The following is an 18,391-nucleotide window of genomic DNA, read 5'->3' on the forward strand; positions in this document are numbered from 1 at the left end:
TGCCAAAAAATGCTCAATGAAGAAGAAAAAAAACATATATAAGTTGCACCGGACAACAAGTCACTTTTTGGGGGAAATGTATTTTATAAAATCAGAGACCAGGAACTGACATTTCATCTTGAAAGGCAAGTTATAGTAATAACAATAGAATAGAGAACAGGCTGAATAGGCGTTAATATATTCACGTAACATATTAACAGTTATTCAGATAATTATAGCATAAACAACATAACATCTTTTTGCTGCTCGATTATCGTTTTCGGCCTGCATATTTCACAATTCGCAGCAGGACAGCAGCTTTTTTTACAGGAGGCATGCGCAGTAGAGTGTGAAATAACAGTGGTACAGGTACTAGATACTGACACAGAAGACTAGAGTGCCCTCTCGCAGCTGTCAGTCTGAAAATGTTAATATATAAGTTGCACTGGAGTATAAGTCACAAACCATGAAAAAAAGTGCGACTTATAGTTGGAAAAATATGGTATTTACTGAACCATTAATGAAGTCATTTCAATTCAATGTATACTCCCAAAAAATAGGATAAAACCTTCACATTAACGCAGTTTAATCATTCAGAAAGTATGAATTTACAAATCTTATAACACAGAGGAATGGTAATCTACGAGAAACAGAATAAAGAGAATAAAGAAAGGATGTGATGTAAGAAGTCAAAATTTGAATTTTGTTCAGTCATAGGTCCAGTAATTGTGAATAATTGTAAAATGGTGATGTTTCTCCTCACATTAACCCTGACACAAAGTCTGATAACATAAGATCACTAGCAAAGAATATTAAAGTTAAAGTTGTATTCTCATTAGTAAATGGTCCTATGATGGCTGTCCTCTATAATCTTGAATCATCATCATCATAAAGAGATAAATAATATAAAAGCTCTTTTTATAGATTTTCAGACATTTCATCATCCCTGTGTGGTCCCTACAGCACAACATACAAAATGGGTAACACTTTCAGTAATTTCAATAAATTGTATAGCAGCAGGGGGCATTGGGCTGTTGGATGATGCTGTTTTAGTTTATCAAAATTTGTAGTACAGGCTAAAAGTGGAGCAAAAAAAACCCTGACGCAATTTCTCGTAGAGACGCTACAGAAGACGCAGCGCAATTTTGCTCCTGTGAGAGAATGAATGTGCAACATGCACAAAATCTGAGCAAGAGGAAAATGAAAATTAAGATGTTAAGTGGGTGCAGCCAGATCTATTACAACAATGAGAGTGAAAACTGAGTGATAATAGCTTGGGATCCAAAATACACACTTCTTCAATACTTTACAAAGATGTGAGTCTGGACACCAGTGAAGCTCACTGTTTTCAGATGGGAGTGACTGACAGGTGCACATGCATGTCTGTCCGTATCAGAAAAAAATAAAGGAAAAAAATATTACTGGGGTCTGAAAAACATCATGGATTTCGGCACAATCAGTGAGTGAACAACTAAACTCTGCTTATCTGAGGTGAGAGAAATTATATTTTATTTGTACATCATCAATTTGTAAATCATGACCAATGAGCTCCTTCATTTCACGTTCACTCTCGCTCATTTCATGTCACTGAAAAAAAAAAAAAATCTGACTGAACACTCATGTTTCACTGGGTTTGAAACATGTGGACCAGAGTGATATAAACCTGTCCAAAAACAGATATGTCATTCTAGATTTGCCAGGCAAGCATGATAATATAGTATGTTGGAGAGACAGCTGTAAAGTTTTTGCACAGGATAGTTGCGGCAATTTGTGCACCAACAGGGCATTTGATATAGACTTTAAATGCTTTAAATTACCCACCAGGACAGATAAAATAATAACATGTTGTTTTCAAAGCAGGAGAAATAAAAAATAAACTCTACCAGCAACACTTATGGCCCTCACTCCTACAAGTCGTCAACTGAACCAAACTGTTCCACAGCAACTGTCCATCACACTTTTCACTTTCACGCATCTCCCACATGTCCTAAAGTGGAGGCTGCAGTGTCCAGTCCAGACATCCTCCACCCACCCTGAGAGGGCAAGGCACCTTTCATTTAGAGGAGCTGATTTTCATCCCTCCACAATGCATGTTGCAGTTCCTGGTTCAATGAAGTCATCAGGAAAATATCATCTGAAAACAGTAGTGATGTGACCCTGTGATCCCCCATACCAGACCCCCTCCAGCCTCTGAGTATGACTAGAAATTCTGTCAATAAATACAATGAACAGAACCAGTGACAAAAGACAGCTCTAGCGGAGTCCAACATGCACTGAGAACAGGTCTGCCTTATTGCCAGCAATATGAACTCAGTTTCTGCTCAAATCAAACATGGATTGGACAGCCCTTTGCCTCAGACCCCATATTCCCTGAGCAACCCTAAAGGACACCACAAGGGACACAGGAATTCCTTTAGATCCACAAAGCACATGTAGACTGATTGGGCAAACTCCCATGAACCCTCAAGCACCTGATGGAGAGTATGGAGCGGGTCCAGCGTTCCGTGACCGGTACAAAAATCACACTGCTCCTCTTGAAGTCAAGGTTTGACTGTCAAATTCTCCTCTCCAGTATCTAGTATCTCAGAAGTCCGACAAGCTAACAAGCCGCAATAGGACTAATTTTTGGTATGAAGATAAAATGACAATTTTATATATAATCATACTGTTTCCTAATACTATTTCTGAATAAATTGTGTTGTTGTAGTCCTGTAAGTGCAACATCATTAGATCAAATAGATAATCTATACACGATAGACATAACTGGCCATTACTTTTCACTGAGCCCTATGCCTACAAATGTAAGAAATGTTTGTAATATTTGTAATACATTAATACCTTTCCCTCCAGTGTACACACATAATTACATAATCTACTAATGTGCTTCTTTGAGTACACATGTATATTGAAATACAGTGATATTGTGATGAATCTTCAAAGCATTCTAGGTTTGTAGAGCACAGAGCCAAGCTGTCTCAGAAGTGTCACATGTAAGGAGGAACATCCTAATCTTAAATTAATTAGTTACTAAGCCTGAATCATTCTTAGCCAACTGTAAAATAAACAATTTTTTCATAATTAATTCTGTTTTGGTTCTTGTATCATTAACTTTAAAGAAGGTGGAGTTATTATAAGTGTAGCTGTCAAATCTTTATACTACAAACTCTGAAGCAGGGGTCTCTAACCTTTTTTCCTCCGTAAGCTACTTTACCTAACACAAAACAACCCGGGAGCTACTGACATTTATTTTAGCTTATTTTTTGCATGAACAAAGTGCATTTTCAATTTGCCTCAATATTAAATAATTTGTCCACAAATCACATTTTGCATTTAAAAAACAAATAATGTTAATTTCACAGAGATGAGCAATTTTTATGCATATTGTATGTAGTGCTATTAACTGACTAACTATATACACACAATTAGGACAGAATATTATTCATGTGACATGTAGCCTACTCAGTGTGAGGGCTGGCACTGCATGCTGTCAACAAGAGAGGAGTAACTGGGAGTGTAACCACTCAGGTTCACTCTGATAGAGTCATTGAAGTGTTCATCAGTCAGTCTTGTCCTGTACTTTGATTTAATAACATTCATATCAGAAAAAGCCGGCTCACATAAGTAAGTAGACCCAAACAAAGTAGACATTTTCAGTGCAACCTCATTAAGATTTTTGAAGACATTTGGCTCTACAAGGCTCCACAAATTTGCAGAAATCTGCTGAGACTTAAGCTGCACATTATTTTGAATGTTTATCATCTCCATTTCCATTTCCACAGGATCAATACAGAAGAGTTCAGCCATCTGAACTGAAATCTCACTTATGTCCACATCCATGAATGGGTTTGCCATAAATGTCACACAAGGCTGAAGTTTGTCAAAGTCCCTAAGGAATCATTTGAATATAGCCAACAACACATATAAGAAAAAACTAAACAAAAACAAAAACAAAAAAAACACAATCCTAATTCTGTCTATTGTGAGCTGTGAGGTGCTGGCAGGCCTTATTTTCTCATCCACCTTGCAGAGACATGTGACCATATCATACCACACCATATCATTAATTCACAGTTCACACATGTTTATAAAATATGCATCAACATCTGTCCTCTGATCTCAGCTCAAATGGAACAAGAGATGTGTTGCCATGGGCCTAAGAGGCTGAAGTCACTGTTACCACTTTAAATGTGAGAGTTTTTTTATTCAACTTTTGATGAAAACTGTTAGTACAAAAGTGAAATCTGTTTATGTGTGAAATGCTGAGGCTGTAGTTATAGCCTGACCCGCTGTGAGGACTGTGTGCTGCTAATTGATGCTGCAAAATTAACACTTGCTGCACCTGTTCCTGATATAATAGAAGGACCGCCTGGAATGCCTATTTGTATTCTGCGCTGTTTAATAGAAAACTAGACAGGAAATCCAAACTGAAACCATTTATTCAAAACGCCTTCAATACACGGAGCAATACATCTTTGACTATAACAACTAGAATTGCATAAATCAATTATTAGCACAGCAGCTCCAGTGAAAGGACAGTGTTAAACCAGGGGATGGGATAAACCACACTGCTGACAAAGAGTCTTCTAAAAACAGCTTTTACCACCAAAGTCATGCTCATATGAACAGGTTTTGTGGCGTATTTTATCACAGGCTGCAGCATACTTTCTATAATCCGCTATGTTAAGAGGATTTTATTTAACCTCCTATTACATACTCCAAATAATCTTTTCTCCTCCTCACTTACCTGACTCATACTCGTAAGTCTCAAGGCAAAATAAAAATGTATTTCGCTACTCAATGGAAACTGTGAAAATGTGCACTGTTAGAGGAGGCTAGCCTTTTAAATCTGGTGTTTAGCAGAAAAGTATCATGATTTTCCGTTTTCTTTATTGTAAACACAAACAGCACCTTTAAACTAGAATAGGCTCAGTGACTTCCTGTTCAAAAGGGCGGAACTGATTCTCTATTTCTGGCCAAGGCTCTCTATAGGGGTGTTTCATTGTAGCATGTAGCATGATGTTTTTTCTCTCATATTCAGAATTTTAAGCTACACATTTCCAGCAGAAACCAGTCTGCGGTGCTGGATCTTGCTTCACTGCGTAGGACAGGTCATCAACGTAGTCAAGGACAAAGGCAAACAATCTACATAAAGCACTTTTAGGGAACTTTTCATAGGCAGAGGATTTTCTTTTTACATGTGATTAAGTACAAAAATTAAGTGTAAATCACCCCTCCATTTTTATTTAGTATGTGTAGTATTTGTTTTTTCTTCTGAGTATAAATGTAAAAGAAGCACTTTGTGAATAAGCAAAATAGCAAAATAAACAGGAAAATAAGAATGCTGTATGTCCTCTGCATCTAATTGTAAAACCTATATTGTCTGCAAACAAAAAAGTAGAGTCTGGGGTGTAGCTAGTCTATATATGGCTTTGAGATGAGAGCAGATAATGATAGTTAAACATGTATCTAAAAATGAATGAATGTGAATAACAAGTAACAACAATCAGAGCTAAAAACAATATAGAAGTCCGATAAACAGTTTATATATTTCAGTTGAGTTGGGTCAAAATACTGCAATATTTTATCAGTTCTAAAATGTAATGAGCTGCACCACTCTCACTCTTGAATATCTAAAAACATGTTATATATGTACAACATGAATGTACAAAACATAACCATAACTAGTCAGTGTAGAGCCACAGTAATACTAGATTAGCTATTTGATTCTCCATTTGAATCTAATTTCTGCTGTCTGCCTCCTTTCTTCCTAATAGAGTGATTCAACAAAAGCTGCTCCACTGAACATGGCGTTTCCACTTAAATAATCCCTTTGATCTGCCACTGCTTATGTTTAAAGCAGATACAGCTTTTTAGAAAATGTCATTACAAAACACAAAACAAATCATCTGCGCTGGGCAAAAAGCATAAAACGTACACAAAAGGATAAAAAGTAGAGCTTAAAGTAAAACCTGTTTCCAAGTAAAGCTAAAGCACTGTACTAAATATTGTAAAAATAAAAGTAACGTGAACAGGAGCAACATCTCAAGTGAAGCTGAAAGGGTTATTTTAAGCACCAACACATCACATAGAAGAGCTTTTCTACAAAGTCTACTCACCAAAATGTCGACAATTAGGCTAATCACTTCTGGAAACACTTTTCATGCTGTGTTTGTTAGCCTCACTTTATTTGTACCCTGCAACAATTAAATTCAAAATGAAGTTTTTATAAAATGATAAAATGTCTCCATTTTGAAAGTAGCTCTATTGTGAAACAAATGGGAAATTGAAATGCAGTTTGATTTTATTGACATGTAAATAGTGACCCACCTTTTTGCTTTGAACAAATATCAAAAAGGACTAACAATGAAAAATCATTTGGCAATGACAGAACAAAAAGTGTCAAACAGTGTCCACAGTGTCCACAGTGGAGAAGCTTTACTGTTTAGTGTAGTATTGTATGGGACAGTAAATGTTTTATCGTTAAAGTGCAAATGGTCCTCAGCACAGCTGCCACACCCAGTAATGCAAGCAGCATCATTCTTTATACTGGATTCTGTTTATAATGTGCACTGACTGAAAATAAAATTACCAAATAGAACAGCCTCAAAAGATTACAGCACTGTACATCTATAGGTACTTCCTCCCAAACATGCTCAACTTTGTATTATGTGCACTTATTTTTAATGAATACTTTTTTTCATGAAGTTCAATTAAGTTTGTTGTCAAACTGCCTTTTAAAGCCTGACAGTCCTTCTTCTGCTGCACACTGTACTGTAGCATGTTGAATAGAGCACATGTGCTCACTTGAGCAGAATAAATTCAGTGTTTGTCACAGGAGGATGAACATGAAGCTGGCGGGGAGGCGGTCGCAGCAGCAGTCTTCTGCTTGTGTTCTGACAGATACCTGCGTGCTGTGCACACCTCATCTCTCCAGAGAAAGGAAGCACGAGACTGGAACGCACCAACTCATCATGAGCCTGGAAGATGCATGACTTAGTGCTGTAGGAAAGGTGACCCACAACAATGTCAATATCATGGACTTCAATGTTCACCTGTGTCGAAAAAATCACTTTTTAAAACTATATTCCTCTTTAGTTTGTACTCGTGTCACAGATCTATTCTCATTTTTAGGTAATCTCTTTTTGCCGATAGCAGCCCCAGATTACAGTTAAAACTTTTGACACAACAAGACCTTAAATGAAACCCTCTTTGATATGCATCAGCAAAACCAAAAAGCGTTTATTTTGTGTTGGAGACAAATTATGAGCTGGTTATTTTGAATAGTGCAAAAGTAATCATAATGAATCCAAAAAGACTGATCTGTCGAGGCAATCTGATTTATCATGAGACTGCAGACACTTGGCTGGAGCCTCTCTCTCTGTCTCATGAACAAGATTTACTCATTAAGATGCCACTAAAATAGAAAAAAGGTTTTGGCCTTCAATGAATTTTAATCAGGGAAAGAAAACACTTGCTCAAATTCCTCAGGGCACAATGCGATGTCTATGGCAATCCTGAATTTAACATGGAATGTAAAAGCCGATGGTTTTGCATGTCTTACACTTTCACTTTTGAGTCTCTCCAAAGGCTGGGTGATTAGACAAAACATTATTTAGTTTTCTCATACTGATCAATCAAATATTTTTTTGTATTTTTTTTTTCATTTCAAAAACAAAATATAGGTGATTTTCAGTTTTTATTTCAAGACTTTAATAGCAATTTCACACACAAAAATAGCCAGTTTTCTCCAAACCACATACTTTAACTGACAGAGGCTATCATTGAAAATTTAAAAATGACAGAATTTTCTTGATTAAAATTTTATGGCCCAGCCCTGGCCTCTCCCTTTCAGTTTGTCAACAATATGCCGACAAATATTTAAGATCAAACGTTTAGTCCTGAAGGTCAAAAGCATTACAGATATTGGAACTAATCTTTCCATTTGGACTATCAGCGTGATGCAGATCTGCCTCAGCGCTATAGACTGTATATTTGACTCCTCTGCCCCCCCACTGCACGTTCACACGCCTTCATCTCAGTAATCTGTCTCCTGCATGAGACTGTTAAACGTACGCACAGCTGATAAAAAATCAAAGAGGGCCATGCTTCATCATGGCCCTGCTAGATAAGGGCTTTTACTGTCACATAAAATCAGACGGAGCCTACAGAAAAACACTTTATCCTCAGGCTCTGCCCCAACATCAGCATCATGGCTCCTCTATGCTCACTGTACACGCCCCCATCACTACAGGGGCAGGTTACACACACAAGCCTGCCTGCCATCACCTGTAATACCACTCTTCTCTCATACTCTATACCACGCCCAACTATGTCAAGGGAGTATAGACTGTGATTCCTGTTTTAAAGGGGCACTATGTAACCTTTCTGATAGGGATTTGCCTAGAGATACTATTGTTTTGCCTGAGAGTTCCAGAGTATGGCATTAAACGTATCTATCTTGCATTTATCCATTTATAGGTGTTCTTTATTTTGGGGGGGGACAACTCCAACTGTAACTCCATGGAGAAAGGCAGGTACCCACATACAGCTTTCAAACACTGAATAGATTTAGAATATTGATGCCCACTAAATGATAATGATGATGATGATGATGATGATGATGATGAAATGAGTCATAATGAAACAAGATATTCATTTGAACAAGTATTGATATTGAATGATATTGAAGAAATCACATAAAAAGTATAACATGTGTCAAAGTTTTAGAATTGTTAGGTTCTACAACCCAGTGTTTCCCATTAATAGAGAGCTCACATTAAAAAGTACAAAATGTGAGCTCTCCTCCTGAAAAGTTTGAGAATTAGCAGGTTCTCCAAAAATACTCCAAAATTTCAAATATCGATTGCCTGTGCCACCATAGACTAGTATAAACCTGTGGGAAACACTGTTCAACCATATGATAATATTAGCAACTATTAGTAACTTGTATTGAAAAAATCAAATGAACAGAATTAGAATTACAATATTTTTCACTGCTAGAGCTTTAAAATCACTTAAACTGCATTAATTGCCCTGATATATCGATGGATGGATACGTTGACCGATTTGTGTAAAACATGCCCTAGTAATTCATAATCCCTGACCAATTAAGAGTATTCTGACTTGAGAAAATCTTACACTTTCTGCCTGTGCCACTATTAACCTTTGAGCTAGGCCTGCAGGTATCTCCACATGACAGAGGAACACATGGAGCACACAAAGACCAACACATAAAGTGCAGTCTAATTAACCAACCAGGGCCCAGCTCCATGAGTCAGACACACAGGCTCTTCACAGAGAGTTCAGACCCAGCACTGCTGCTACGCCACTGCTGTTAATTAACACTACGCTCCTGCTTTACACATGAACATTTGTGATGGTGCATGGTAGAATCAGTTGGATGCATGTGAAGAGACAGGCCAACTGTGGCTATCATCTTTCAGGGACAGGAAGGCGAGCCTGTAATTAAATTAACTGTGCTTATTTTCGACTTCACGCATGTTTAGCACAACATAGCAAATGGGAGTTGGGTCGCTTGTTTGTTTGACTCACCGGACATCAAATCAAAGTCATTCATAACAGTGACAAGTGGTGAGGGGGCTCAAAGTCACTCTCTCTTCTAAGCAATTATATAAATTAAGTTGTCAGATGGCTCCAGAGGGACGTTTTGTCTTTGTGCCCTCTTGAGACCAGAGGGCTCGCTACAACAATGCACTACACACGGGGCAATGGGAGAGGAGCGCAGTCAAGCTCAGCAACATTCTAAAAAAAGAATAGCTTAAATCTAACAATGCAATGTCATTTCAAATTTTCTGAAGAACTGATGCCCAACACTCAATATGAGTCACGGCTCTGTTTGGGAAGCAACTGCATGCAATGTGGACATTGAGAATTAACCAAATTTTAAAACATCTATATTATTGAAATGGTAATAACAGTATGCATTTTGATATGGTAATGTTCAATTTCTATTCCATGTCAATACAATGACTGCATGATAAAACTCAGATATCAGTCCTAAGATGGAAAAGTCAACATCCGTTTATTAGATAATACTATAAAAAGAGCAATTTGTGTATAGAAAGTATATCTTCTTGTTCAAGGAAAATGAATAGAAATTAATACTTTTTTAGGCTTAAAGATGCCAGTAAATGTCTTTGTTGAAGTTCAAATACTGTTTGGAAGATTGCATTGCATGTTTCTATTCATTGAAAAAAAAAAAAAAAATTGGTTTAGATTTTCTTATTATAGACAATATACTCTCTGTCTTCAGCTTTAGCATACCTTCAAAATGATTTCAGTATTTACGATGTATTGCCACTGTATTACTTTGGCTCATTGTTTAATACACAGTACAGTGCACCCCTTGTGGACGCTGTAAGGATATGCAGTTTATTGCTTTCAAAATTGCCCCAACACTTTATTTCTGTTCTAGTAGTGGAATCATTACATATGCCCTTTACACCCAAGCCAGTACAGAAAGCCATATATCACTGTCTTTTGAATTATCTTTCCCCACATCACTGAATAACAACAGTCTTTGGGGATGTGTTGAATACAAAGTGGGATCTGCAAGGGTCCTTTATTCTCCATTTTCACTATTAGTCTCAGATTTTGCTGTGAAAATAGGGCTCCCTTGGGTGCCACTATTTTGCTAGACAGTTTATATCCAGAGCCATACTTTGTCACTGCTGGGATGCATTCTCTTTTGCAACTATCCCCAAGGACACGCCTTCACCAGACTTGTCATTTTCAATTAGCAAATACCCCCAAACACACATGTCTGCTGGCCCATGTCAATAATGATAGGGATTTAAAGGGGCGGGACAGCTGTGTACTCCAAGATGTTTTCCATTTCCATCAAGATCAACCGATTTACCTAATTTACACTGCATCTCAGACCAGCCCTCAAGCAGATTTAGCAGCATCTGAAAACATGTTCTGCAGGTAAATAAGTGATTTATTGCCAATATGGATACGGCGGACCCCTGATTAGTGCTAACATCTGTTCATCTCTGCATCCAGTCCCAAGGCGCATAGGTGAGGCTGCTTCCATCATGGCTGCAAATGCTAACTGATGATAAAGCTGTGGGCCAGGTACTGGGCTTTTCACATCATCTCGAATTACATATTTCCAGATTGCAATTACAGGCCGGAATACACGTAAAAGCGTGCATCCAGTGCAGTACAATGTTGATGTAAACAGAGCTAGCATTATAGGATATAGTCCATGATGGAAATAGACTGGCCTCACTGTGATTTGTTGTAACTCCAATATATGCAGTATATTGAACATTGTCTTTATAAATACTCTGCAAGCTCAATAATGCCAGTGGCTTCTTTATGATAGGAATGTAATAAATGAAAATGTCTCCGAAATCTATACACACTGGTAGTGAAGGAAAAATATGTACAGTGCTTTTGCTGAACCAGCTGCTATTGTGTTACATTGTTACTAAATTGAATATTGATTGTGGCCATGTGGTAAACAATACTGTATTTATTACTACATTTGACATAGCACTTGAATGGAGGTTAGCTTGATTCATAATCTAATATATGAATAAGAGGAGCGCATGTCGTGTCTCTTTGGGTCATTCTACTATTACAATAAGCAATGAGGCATGGTGACTGAGTGACTAGCACTCACACTTCACAGCAACAAGGTTCTAGATTCGAACTCTGGGTCGGCCAGGCCTTTCAGTGCAAAGTTTGCCTGTTTCTCCCCGTGTCTGGGTGAGTTTCCTCTGGGTGCTTTGGTTCCCCCATCAACCCAAAACATGCACAATAGGTACAATCTTCCAAAGATAGTCCTATCCAAACCTAGCAACAAGAAGACGATGATGGGTCCCAGGGTGCAGCATGATGGTCCAGTTCTCCTAATGAAGTGCCCCAGCGGCATTGAAGAATGGGTCAAATGCAGAGGACAAAAAGGACAAACCGAAACCCTTCAATGTATTACTCCATTTACTCCAAGATCCTGACTCAAGATTTTGAGAAATGTCCCTGAGCACCGCACTGCAGTCACCCATTGCTTCTGACAGTTTGCCAGGGTCAAAGACAAAACAAATTCCATAGCTGGAAGAATGAGGAAGGAAAAATAATTCTTCATTTGAAACTCCTGCAGAGTACATAATTGTGAGAAAATATCAGTTGTTTGTAACAAATTATTATTCTTTATCCATTCAAATGCCTGCAACTGCATTTGTACTATTAGGATTCCAATCTGAATTTCCAGTCTTATTATACATCGTATTATTATAATTCAAAGAATATGTCAGTAAAATCCATGTTGTTGTTTTTTTTTTCATCTCATAGAAACATGTATGTAAGCAGGTTAAGATGTAACTGTCGCTCTAATAACAGTATGATCTGAGACTTCCTGCTTTGGATCTCGTGCACACTTAACAGTGTCACCCTCTGAGCTAAGTGCCCAGGGTGCAGTCCTTAATGCTTTTTCTTCACTATTTAAACAGGACTACTTCAGTATTTAAACTGAATTTGTGTTGGACTCAGGAGTGACTGAAGCATACAAACTACAATCTAGTTTAGGTATTTATACAAAGACAAAATTGGTTTGGAGTCCCTGGTTCAAATCTTCCGGACTTGAATATTGTAGTGTTGTACTTAGGAGCTATAAAAATCTATCCTGAAATATCGTGATGCGCCTTCTTGGCATGTCTTAATGGACTTGCATTAAAAGTAGAGAAAGCCCAAAGCAGCAAAGCAGATTTACTGACAGACCTTTAGAGGTTGTCTTTCCTTCTTTCAGGACTTTATTCTGCCTGTTACTACTTTCCTAATTGCCATCAGTGACAAGAACCTCACAGAGAGCCTCATACACTTTTTGTAATTTTTTTTCCCCAACTGATTAAATATGATATTTATTGCTTGTGCATCTACTAAGCCCCCGAAAAGCCAAAATCAATATGATCAAAGCAAGAAGTCAGTGAGCCCCCAAGCCACACTGTATAGTACAGTCACTAGCTTACTCTGAGAATAAAGTAAACAGTCAAAAGTAGTGGCAGTGAAAATGAGTATTTGGTAGATTATCATATCTCTGATATGCTGATAATCCCTATGGGTTCACTTGTTTGTTAAGGGGAGTGTTAGATACTGCTCTTGCAACTCCAAAAAGTAAAAATAACTGCCTGTAGCGCCACAGCAAATACATAATTTTATATTCATTACTATGCCTCCAACCGCTTGAGTTTTCTATGAAAAAGCCTTTGTTTTTATTTATGCAAATCAATCACCATGTCTTTCTAAATAGAATGTGTAACATAATTACACATTATTGGAGATTAATGCCATTTTTATTGTTGTTGTATGTTGTTGTCCACAGATATGTTGTTGCATCTGTGGATATATTTTACCCCTTTTTCTTGAAATAAAATGCTCTTAAAAAAAGACACTGATTATTCTATAAAAGGAAATTCCAACTTAAAACAATATCATGTAATAATTCTGTGGAAAAAAAAAAATCTAGTACAAAGTTAGCACCAAAAACTATGTGATTGACAAAACAGATACTATTAAACCTTACTATGAGCCCCATGCCCACGCGGTATTTGACTTGACTCAATGAAAAGGAGTATCTTGTAGACTCCTACTTAATAACGGATTTGTCTTTCTTAAATCCATGTGTTTACTACAGCAATGTTATTCAAATACTTCGACTTGGCATTCATCAGTTGTATAGGCTACTTACTCTAAGAAGCATCATCAGCATCTTAGACCAACTTCAACAGGCTACGTTCACCAAAACGCATGAATGCACGCATCCAAATTAAATCTAAATGTCATCCAGTGTGAATTCGTTAAACTTACCTCAATGTAAAGAACCCCCAAAGTCCCACGCTGAACTGGCAGCAATCCCAGCTTCGCTGCACTCTTTCGTCCCCGACCCGAACAGCGTACTGGAAAGCGTAATCAACAATATCCAAGCGAGCCAGTGTCTTCCATCTGTCCAGGACGCGTAAACAGTACATCCACGAGTGTGTAAAAGGATTGTATGAGCGTGAATGAGTTTGAGTTCCTTATTCCAGGCTCACCAAAGCGCTCGCCCCGCACTCGAGTGGAGATGTGAGCCGGAGCCGTGCGTCGCTGTGCCGTGCGTGGACTGAGGACTGGTCTGCTCTTGCTCTGGTGATGAGACTGCCTCTGCCGTAGCCGGCTGCCTCTCTCTGCAGCAGCATCCCATCTCTCCAGCAGCCTGCGCGGAGGGAAAAGGTGGACCTCGGTGAGTAACAAGGAGTGGCGTCTCGTCTTTTTTACAGGAAGTGTCGCCTTTTTACAGTTTGATAGCAAAAGTACAAAAGTTAAAACAGTTTAATGTAGTTCTGAATTTAATCAAACCTAGATATAAAATGTATGTATCACATTCGCTTGCCCAAAACTCATAATATTTTCACCAAAAGTGTAAAACCTGTTGAAAATAACAATTTATTATGTGCTTAGCTTCAAATGTATGCATTTAATTTCGAGAAAACTAGAAAGTTTGTTCATTTTTCCTACCAGATTGGACGCTTGCCCACACGTGGCGCAGACGTCCTCAACTCTACCCCCTAGCGGCCACTGCGCGTATTATATCAATTAGACTTCGTGAAGTCATTCAGTAGAATGATAGAGAAGCACATTTCATGTACATGTAGAACAAAATGTATTCATATTTCAAAACACATTTTATCTATTCATTTATTCAAGGGATCAGATGGAGAGATTACAATTTGAGAAGCTTGGTAAAGTTGACAGATTTGAATTTCTCTAGTGCTATAATTGGGGTTACACATATAGGCTTGCCACGATGCTTATCTTATGTACTGGGTGGATCGGAAAGCTAAGTTTGTGTGTTAGCTGCAGTGCATGCATTTGTGAGGAGAGTCTATAGTTTTAATGTGGAGGTAAAGAGGTGTAATCCCATTTTAATGAACCGATAATTTTCAGACTGGTCCCATTGACTATCATTATTGCTTTTAGATCAATATGTGCCACCAAATCAATGAGCCGCATTACCAACTTCACTTGATCATTGAGCACTAAAGTCAAGTTACACAAGCTTTATAAAGACACTTGTCCTATACCCTGTGTGACTGGGCCTGTAAATATAGTAAATATAAACCATAAACTGTAATACTCTATACCAAAAACAGATTTAAACCACAAAAACTATTAGAAATGTACAATACTGTAAACAATCTTGAGCTGTAATAAATAAATAAATAACAGAATGAAACACTTTAGTAGTTAGTTTGCATCTGTAATGAGTCATAGAAGTATTTCATTCAACCTTTTACTACTATTGAACAACATGTCGATATACAGTAGTAATTATAATGACTGCCGATGTGTGATGCTATTTCATTTTATTTCAACCAACTAAGCAGTAACTCTGCGTCAGTATTGGTAAAAATCCAAATAGCGTTTTCGTTTTCCATTGCGCTTGCTGTACTCTTAACATTAATGGTACTGACTATGGATATGGAATCGTGTCTTGACTTTCCCAGATCAGTTACATGGCTCATATTGCCACCCTTTGCTTTGAGTGTTTGACTGACAATACACAGCTAACAGCCTATCTCCAGCCCCATCATTAATTAAACAGCACCCTTGACTGAGTGTGCTTCCTATTGCACGATTGATCCATTTCGGTGCTTGTAGCTCTTATCGGCTTTTAGATTCCATTTTTTCAGAAAGTGTTTTAAGGCTTCTTTGTAAAGTGTCAATAAAGCCTGCTATGCTTAACATGGGCAAAGACATTTCCTATAGCTTAAGCTTTGAATATTGCCTACGTAATCTTTATTGTTTCCACAGGCCATTACAGTTATAGAAACATATTATGTAATTACCGAATTCCTTGAACACAACACAGTAAAAAGACAATGCTGAGCAGCTTATAGAAAGTACTGTGCTAATTAGAAAATAGGGTTTAATTAATTCCTAAATCTTGATAATTAAGTAGAATTACAAGGCTGATTCACAAGAATGACTCAAGTGATGTCATATAAGAGGCTTACTAAAAAAAAGGCACAAGTGGCAAATCAGAATAAGGTTCAAAAGTGTTTACACAGACTTAAAAAAAAAAATCACTCCAACATAACACACTTGTTTTTAATGGAAACAATTTAGGCATATTATGCAAAATCAACTTTAATGAGCTTTTAATCATGTTATAATCCTGTTCCCTCATTATCTTTCTCAACGTTGAATTTTGATTGAGTTGTTCATGTTTGAGTCCTGCATTTGAGGCATGAGTGCTCAAAGCGACCTACCCCATATCTCCAGCCACATTCCAGCCTGTACAGTGTCACAGTAATTTTTCAATAACAAAAATACGTACATGAAAATCTGTCGCTTGCTACGGAAAAATATCACTATGAAGAGGTGGGGCTTCTCTGAATGGGTAATGGTCCTATTTCTATTATGAAATCAATATACAATTTACAATGAACAAAATAAAATGGTGGTCTACTTAAGTTACAGTTAATAGGTAAGTTCCTGAAAAAGCCCCCTTTAATGAAACTGTTTTGAATAGTTTTTCTTAATGCAGTTTGTATCAGCATTTTGTTTCTTATAATTAGTCCAAACTTTTATTTATGATCTAGATGAGCGTAACTATATAGCATTGTTCTCTCTTTCAGAACTTTGCCAAAGTGCTAACTAATTCAGAATGCAGTAGTTTGCAGTTGTCGGCAGTATTGATATTGATGAAAGTAAGGTTAGAAGCACCAGCCCTTCAGTTGTAGTCGTATTAGCGCTAATATGCTGGGTAGAGAAAGTTTGTGATCTTGTTCTGCTACACTGCTCTTTACATAATCTGTCCTCTCCGTCTCTCCGTCGTCTTTTGTGCCAGCAAACGCTTTCACACCTCCACTGGTTCGAGTATCTGACATGTGCAGCTCGCGAGGTGCTGTGTGATGTTGCAGTTGAGTGAATCCTAATTTCCCAAGAAAACGCTAAGGAGACGGCAATTCTCAGCATTTGAGCTAACACAGCACTATCCGGGAACAAAACATCTTAATTTATCTTCATTATACTCTCAGGGAGCTGTGTTAGGGTATACACTGCTTTACACTACAGTGCCGCTCAGGCTGCTGCAAAGACAGAGACACAACACAACCCCGCCCTTATAATTGGAAAAGCACTGAGATATCATATAATGCACGCGTGTAGTGGGAATACGCACGTGTGTCGAATTCAGCCTCTATGGCATAAAAACGTCTGAAAACTATAAACATACTGCTGCAGATGGTGATTTATATTAACATGCTTAGCCAATTTGAACAATTTATCTCCACAGCTCAACAGATGCTGACTAGATCGAGGTGCTAAATTACAATTTGGTTGGTAGGCTGATTCTTTTCATTATACAACGCCAACATCTGCTGCAGGCAAGGTTTATAGAGGCAGTCATGCTGAGGGATGATATACTGAGACTTGTTGTCAAAACAAAAACATGCTTTAACATGCTACATCAGTGCCGAGAAATCTCACTCTCTCCAAGTTACAACTTTTACAACCAGGACTTTTTTTTTTTTTTTTTTTTTTATATAAATGTGCTGATTAGGTCTGTAACTCACACTTATTTTGCCTGTCAAAATAATGACTAATTATCAGACTAAGGAAGGCTTGTGAATACATACTTTATATACTGAATGCATACTTTTACTAAATTAAGACTGTAACTATGGCACCCAAGAACTTAGGGCCCATATTACAGTATTTTCTGATCTATGTAATAATGTTGTTTCGTCATCAAAAACATACCTAGAGTTGTGTTGTTTCATCTACACATGTTTAACACACAAATCCTGCATATTTAGGTTGAGTTCTCTCAAACAGAAAACCCTCTGCTCTATCTTGTGATGTCATGTGGTAATACAGGAAGTGCTCCACTGTGTTTTTAAACTCCATACACCATCACTACAATCTTTTGGATGATTTCAGCCCTGGAATAGTCAATCTCAACTGAACAAAAGGTAAAAGGTAGCTGCATGACATCACAAGGTGGAACAGAGCATTTTGAGATTTGGAGATATAGACACACTAATAATAAAGGGTTGCTCACACATGTGTGAATGAAACAAAAACAAAACTCTTTTTTTTTTTTGAGGAGGTAACAAGATTCTAACATAGCTTAAAACTCACAAGAGTTAATTTCATATTGTATAGGACCTTTAACTTTGACCACAAACTATATATAATTTGTCCATCAGTCTTTGGCTTCCACCCAACCCACAATGCTGTGATGGTCCAAACTGTCATATCCACCAGTGGATTTGAGCTCAAACGTACAGGCAGGAGCATTTTACAAACTCACAAATGTACCAAGAGTTTATCCTGCAGCACAAAGTAAAAGGGATTTGTCCACTGACAGAATATCATTCTGATTGCCTGGGATCCAGAATACACA

At 37.7% G+C, this 18,391-nt stretch overlaps 1 protein-coding gene across 1 annotated transcript in view; it reads right to left on the reverse strand.

The window, feature by feature from the left end:
* Positions 1–14,021, reverse strand: part of cntn5 (contactin 5) — a 79,707-nt gene extending 65,686 nt beyond the window's left edge. The window contains exon 1 of the mRNA XM_055166958.1: positions 13,810–14,021. The gene's annotated coding sequence lies outside the window, so the exon portion shown is untranslated. The remainder of the gene's footprint in view (positions 1–13,809) is intronic.
* Between the last annotated feature and the right edge of the window lie 4,370 nt (positions 14,022–18,391).

The sequence above is a fragment of the Boleophthalmus pectinirostris genome, unplaced genomic scaffold (genome assembly GCF_026225935.1).
Source record: "Boleophthalmus pectinirostris isolate CB_2022bp ecotype Guang Dong unplaced genomic scaffold, ASM2622593v1 HiC_scaffold_9, whole genome shotgun sequence".
Taxonomy (NCBI): Eukaryota; Metazoa; Chordata; class Actinopteri; order Gobiiformes; family Gobiidae; genus Boleophthalmus; species Boleophthalmus pectinirostris.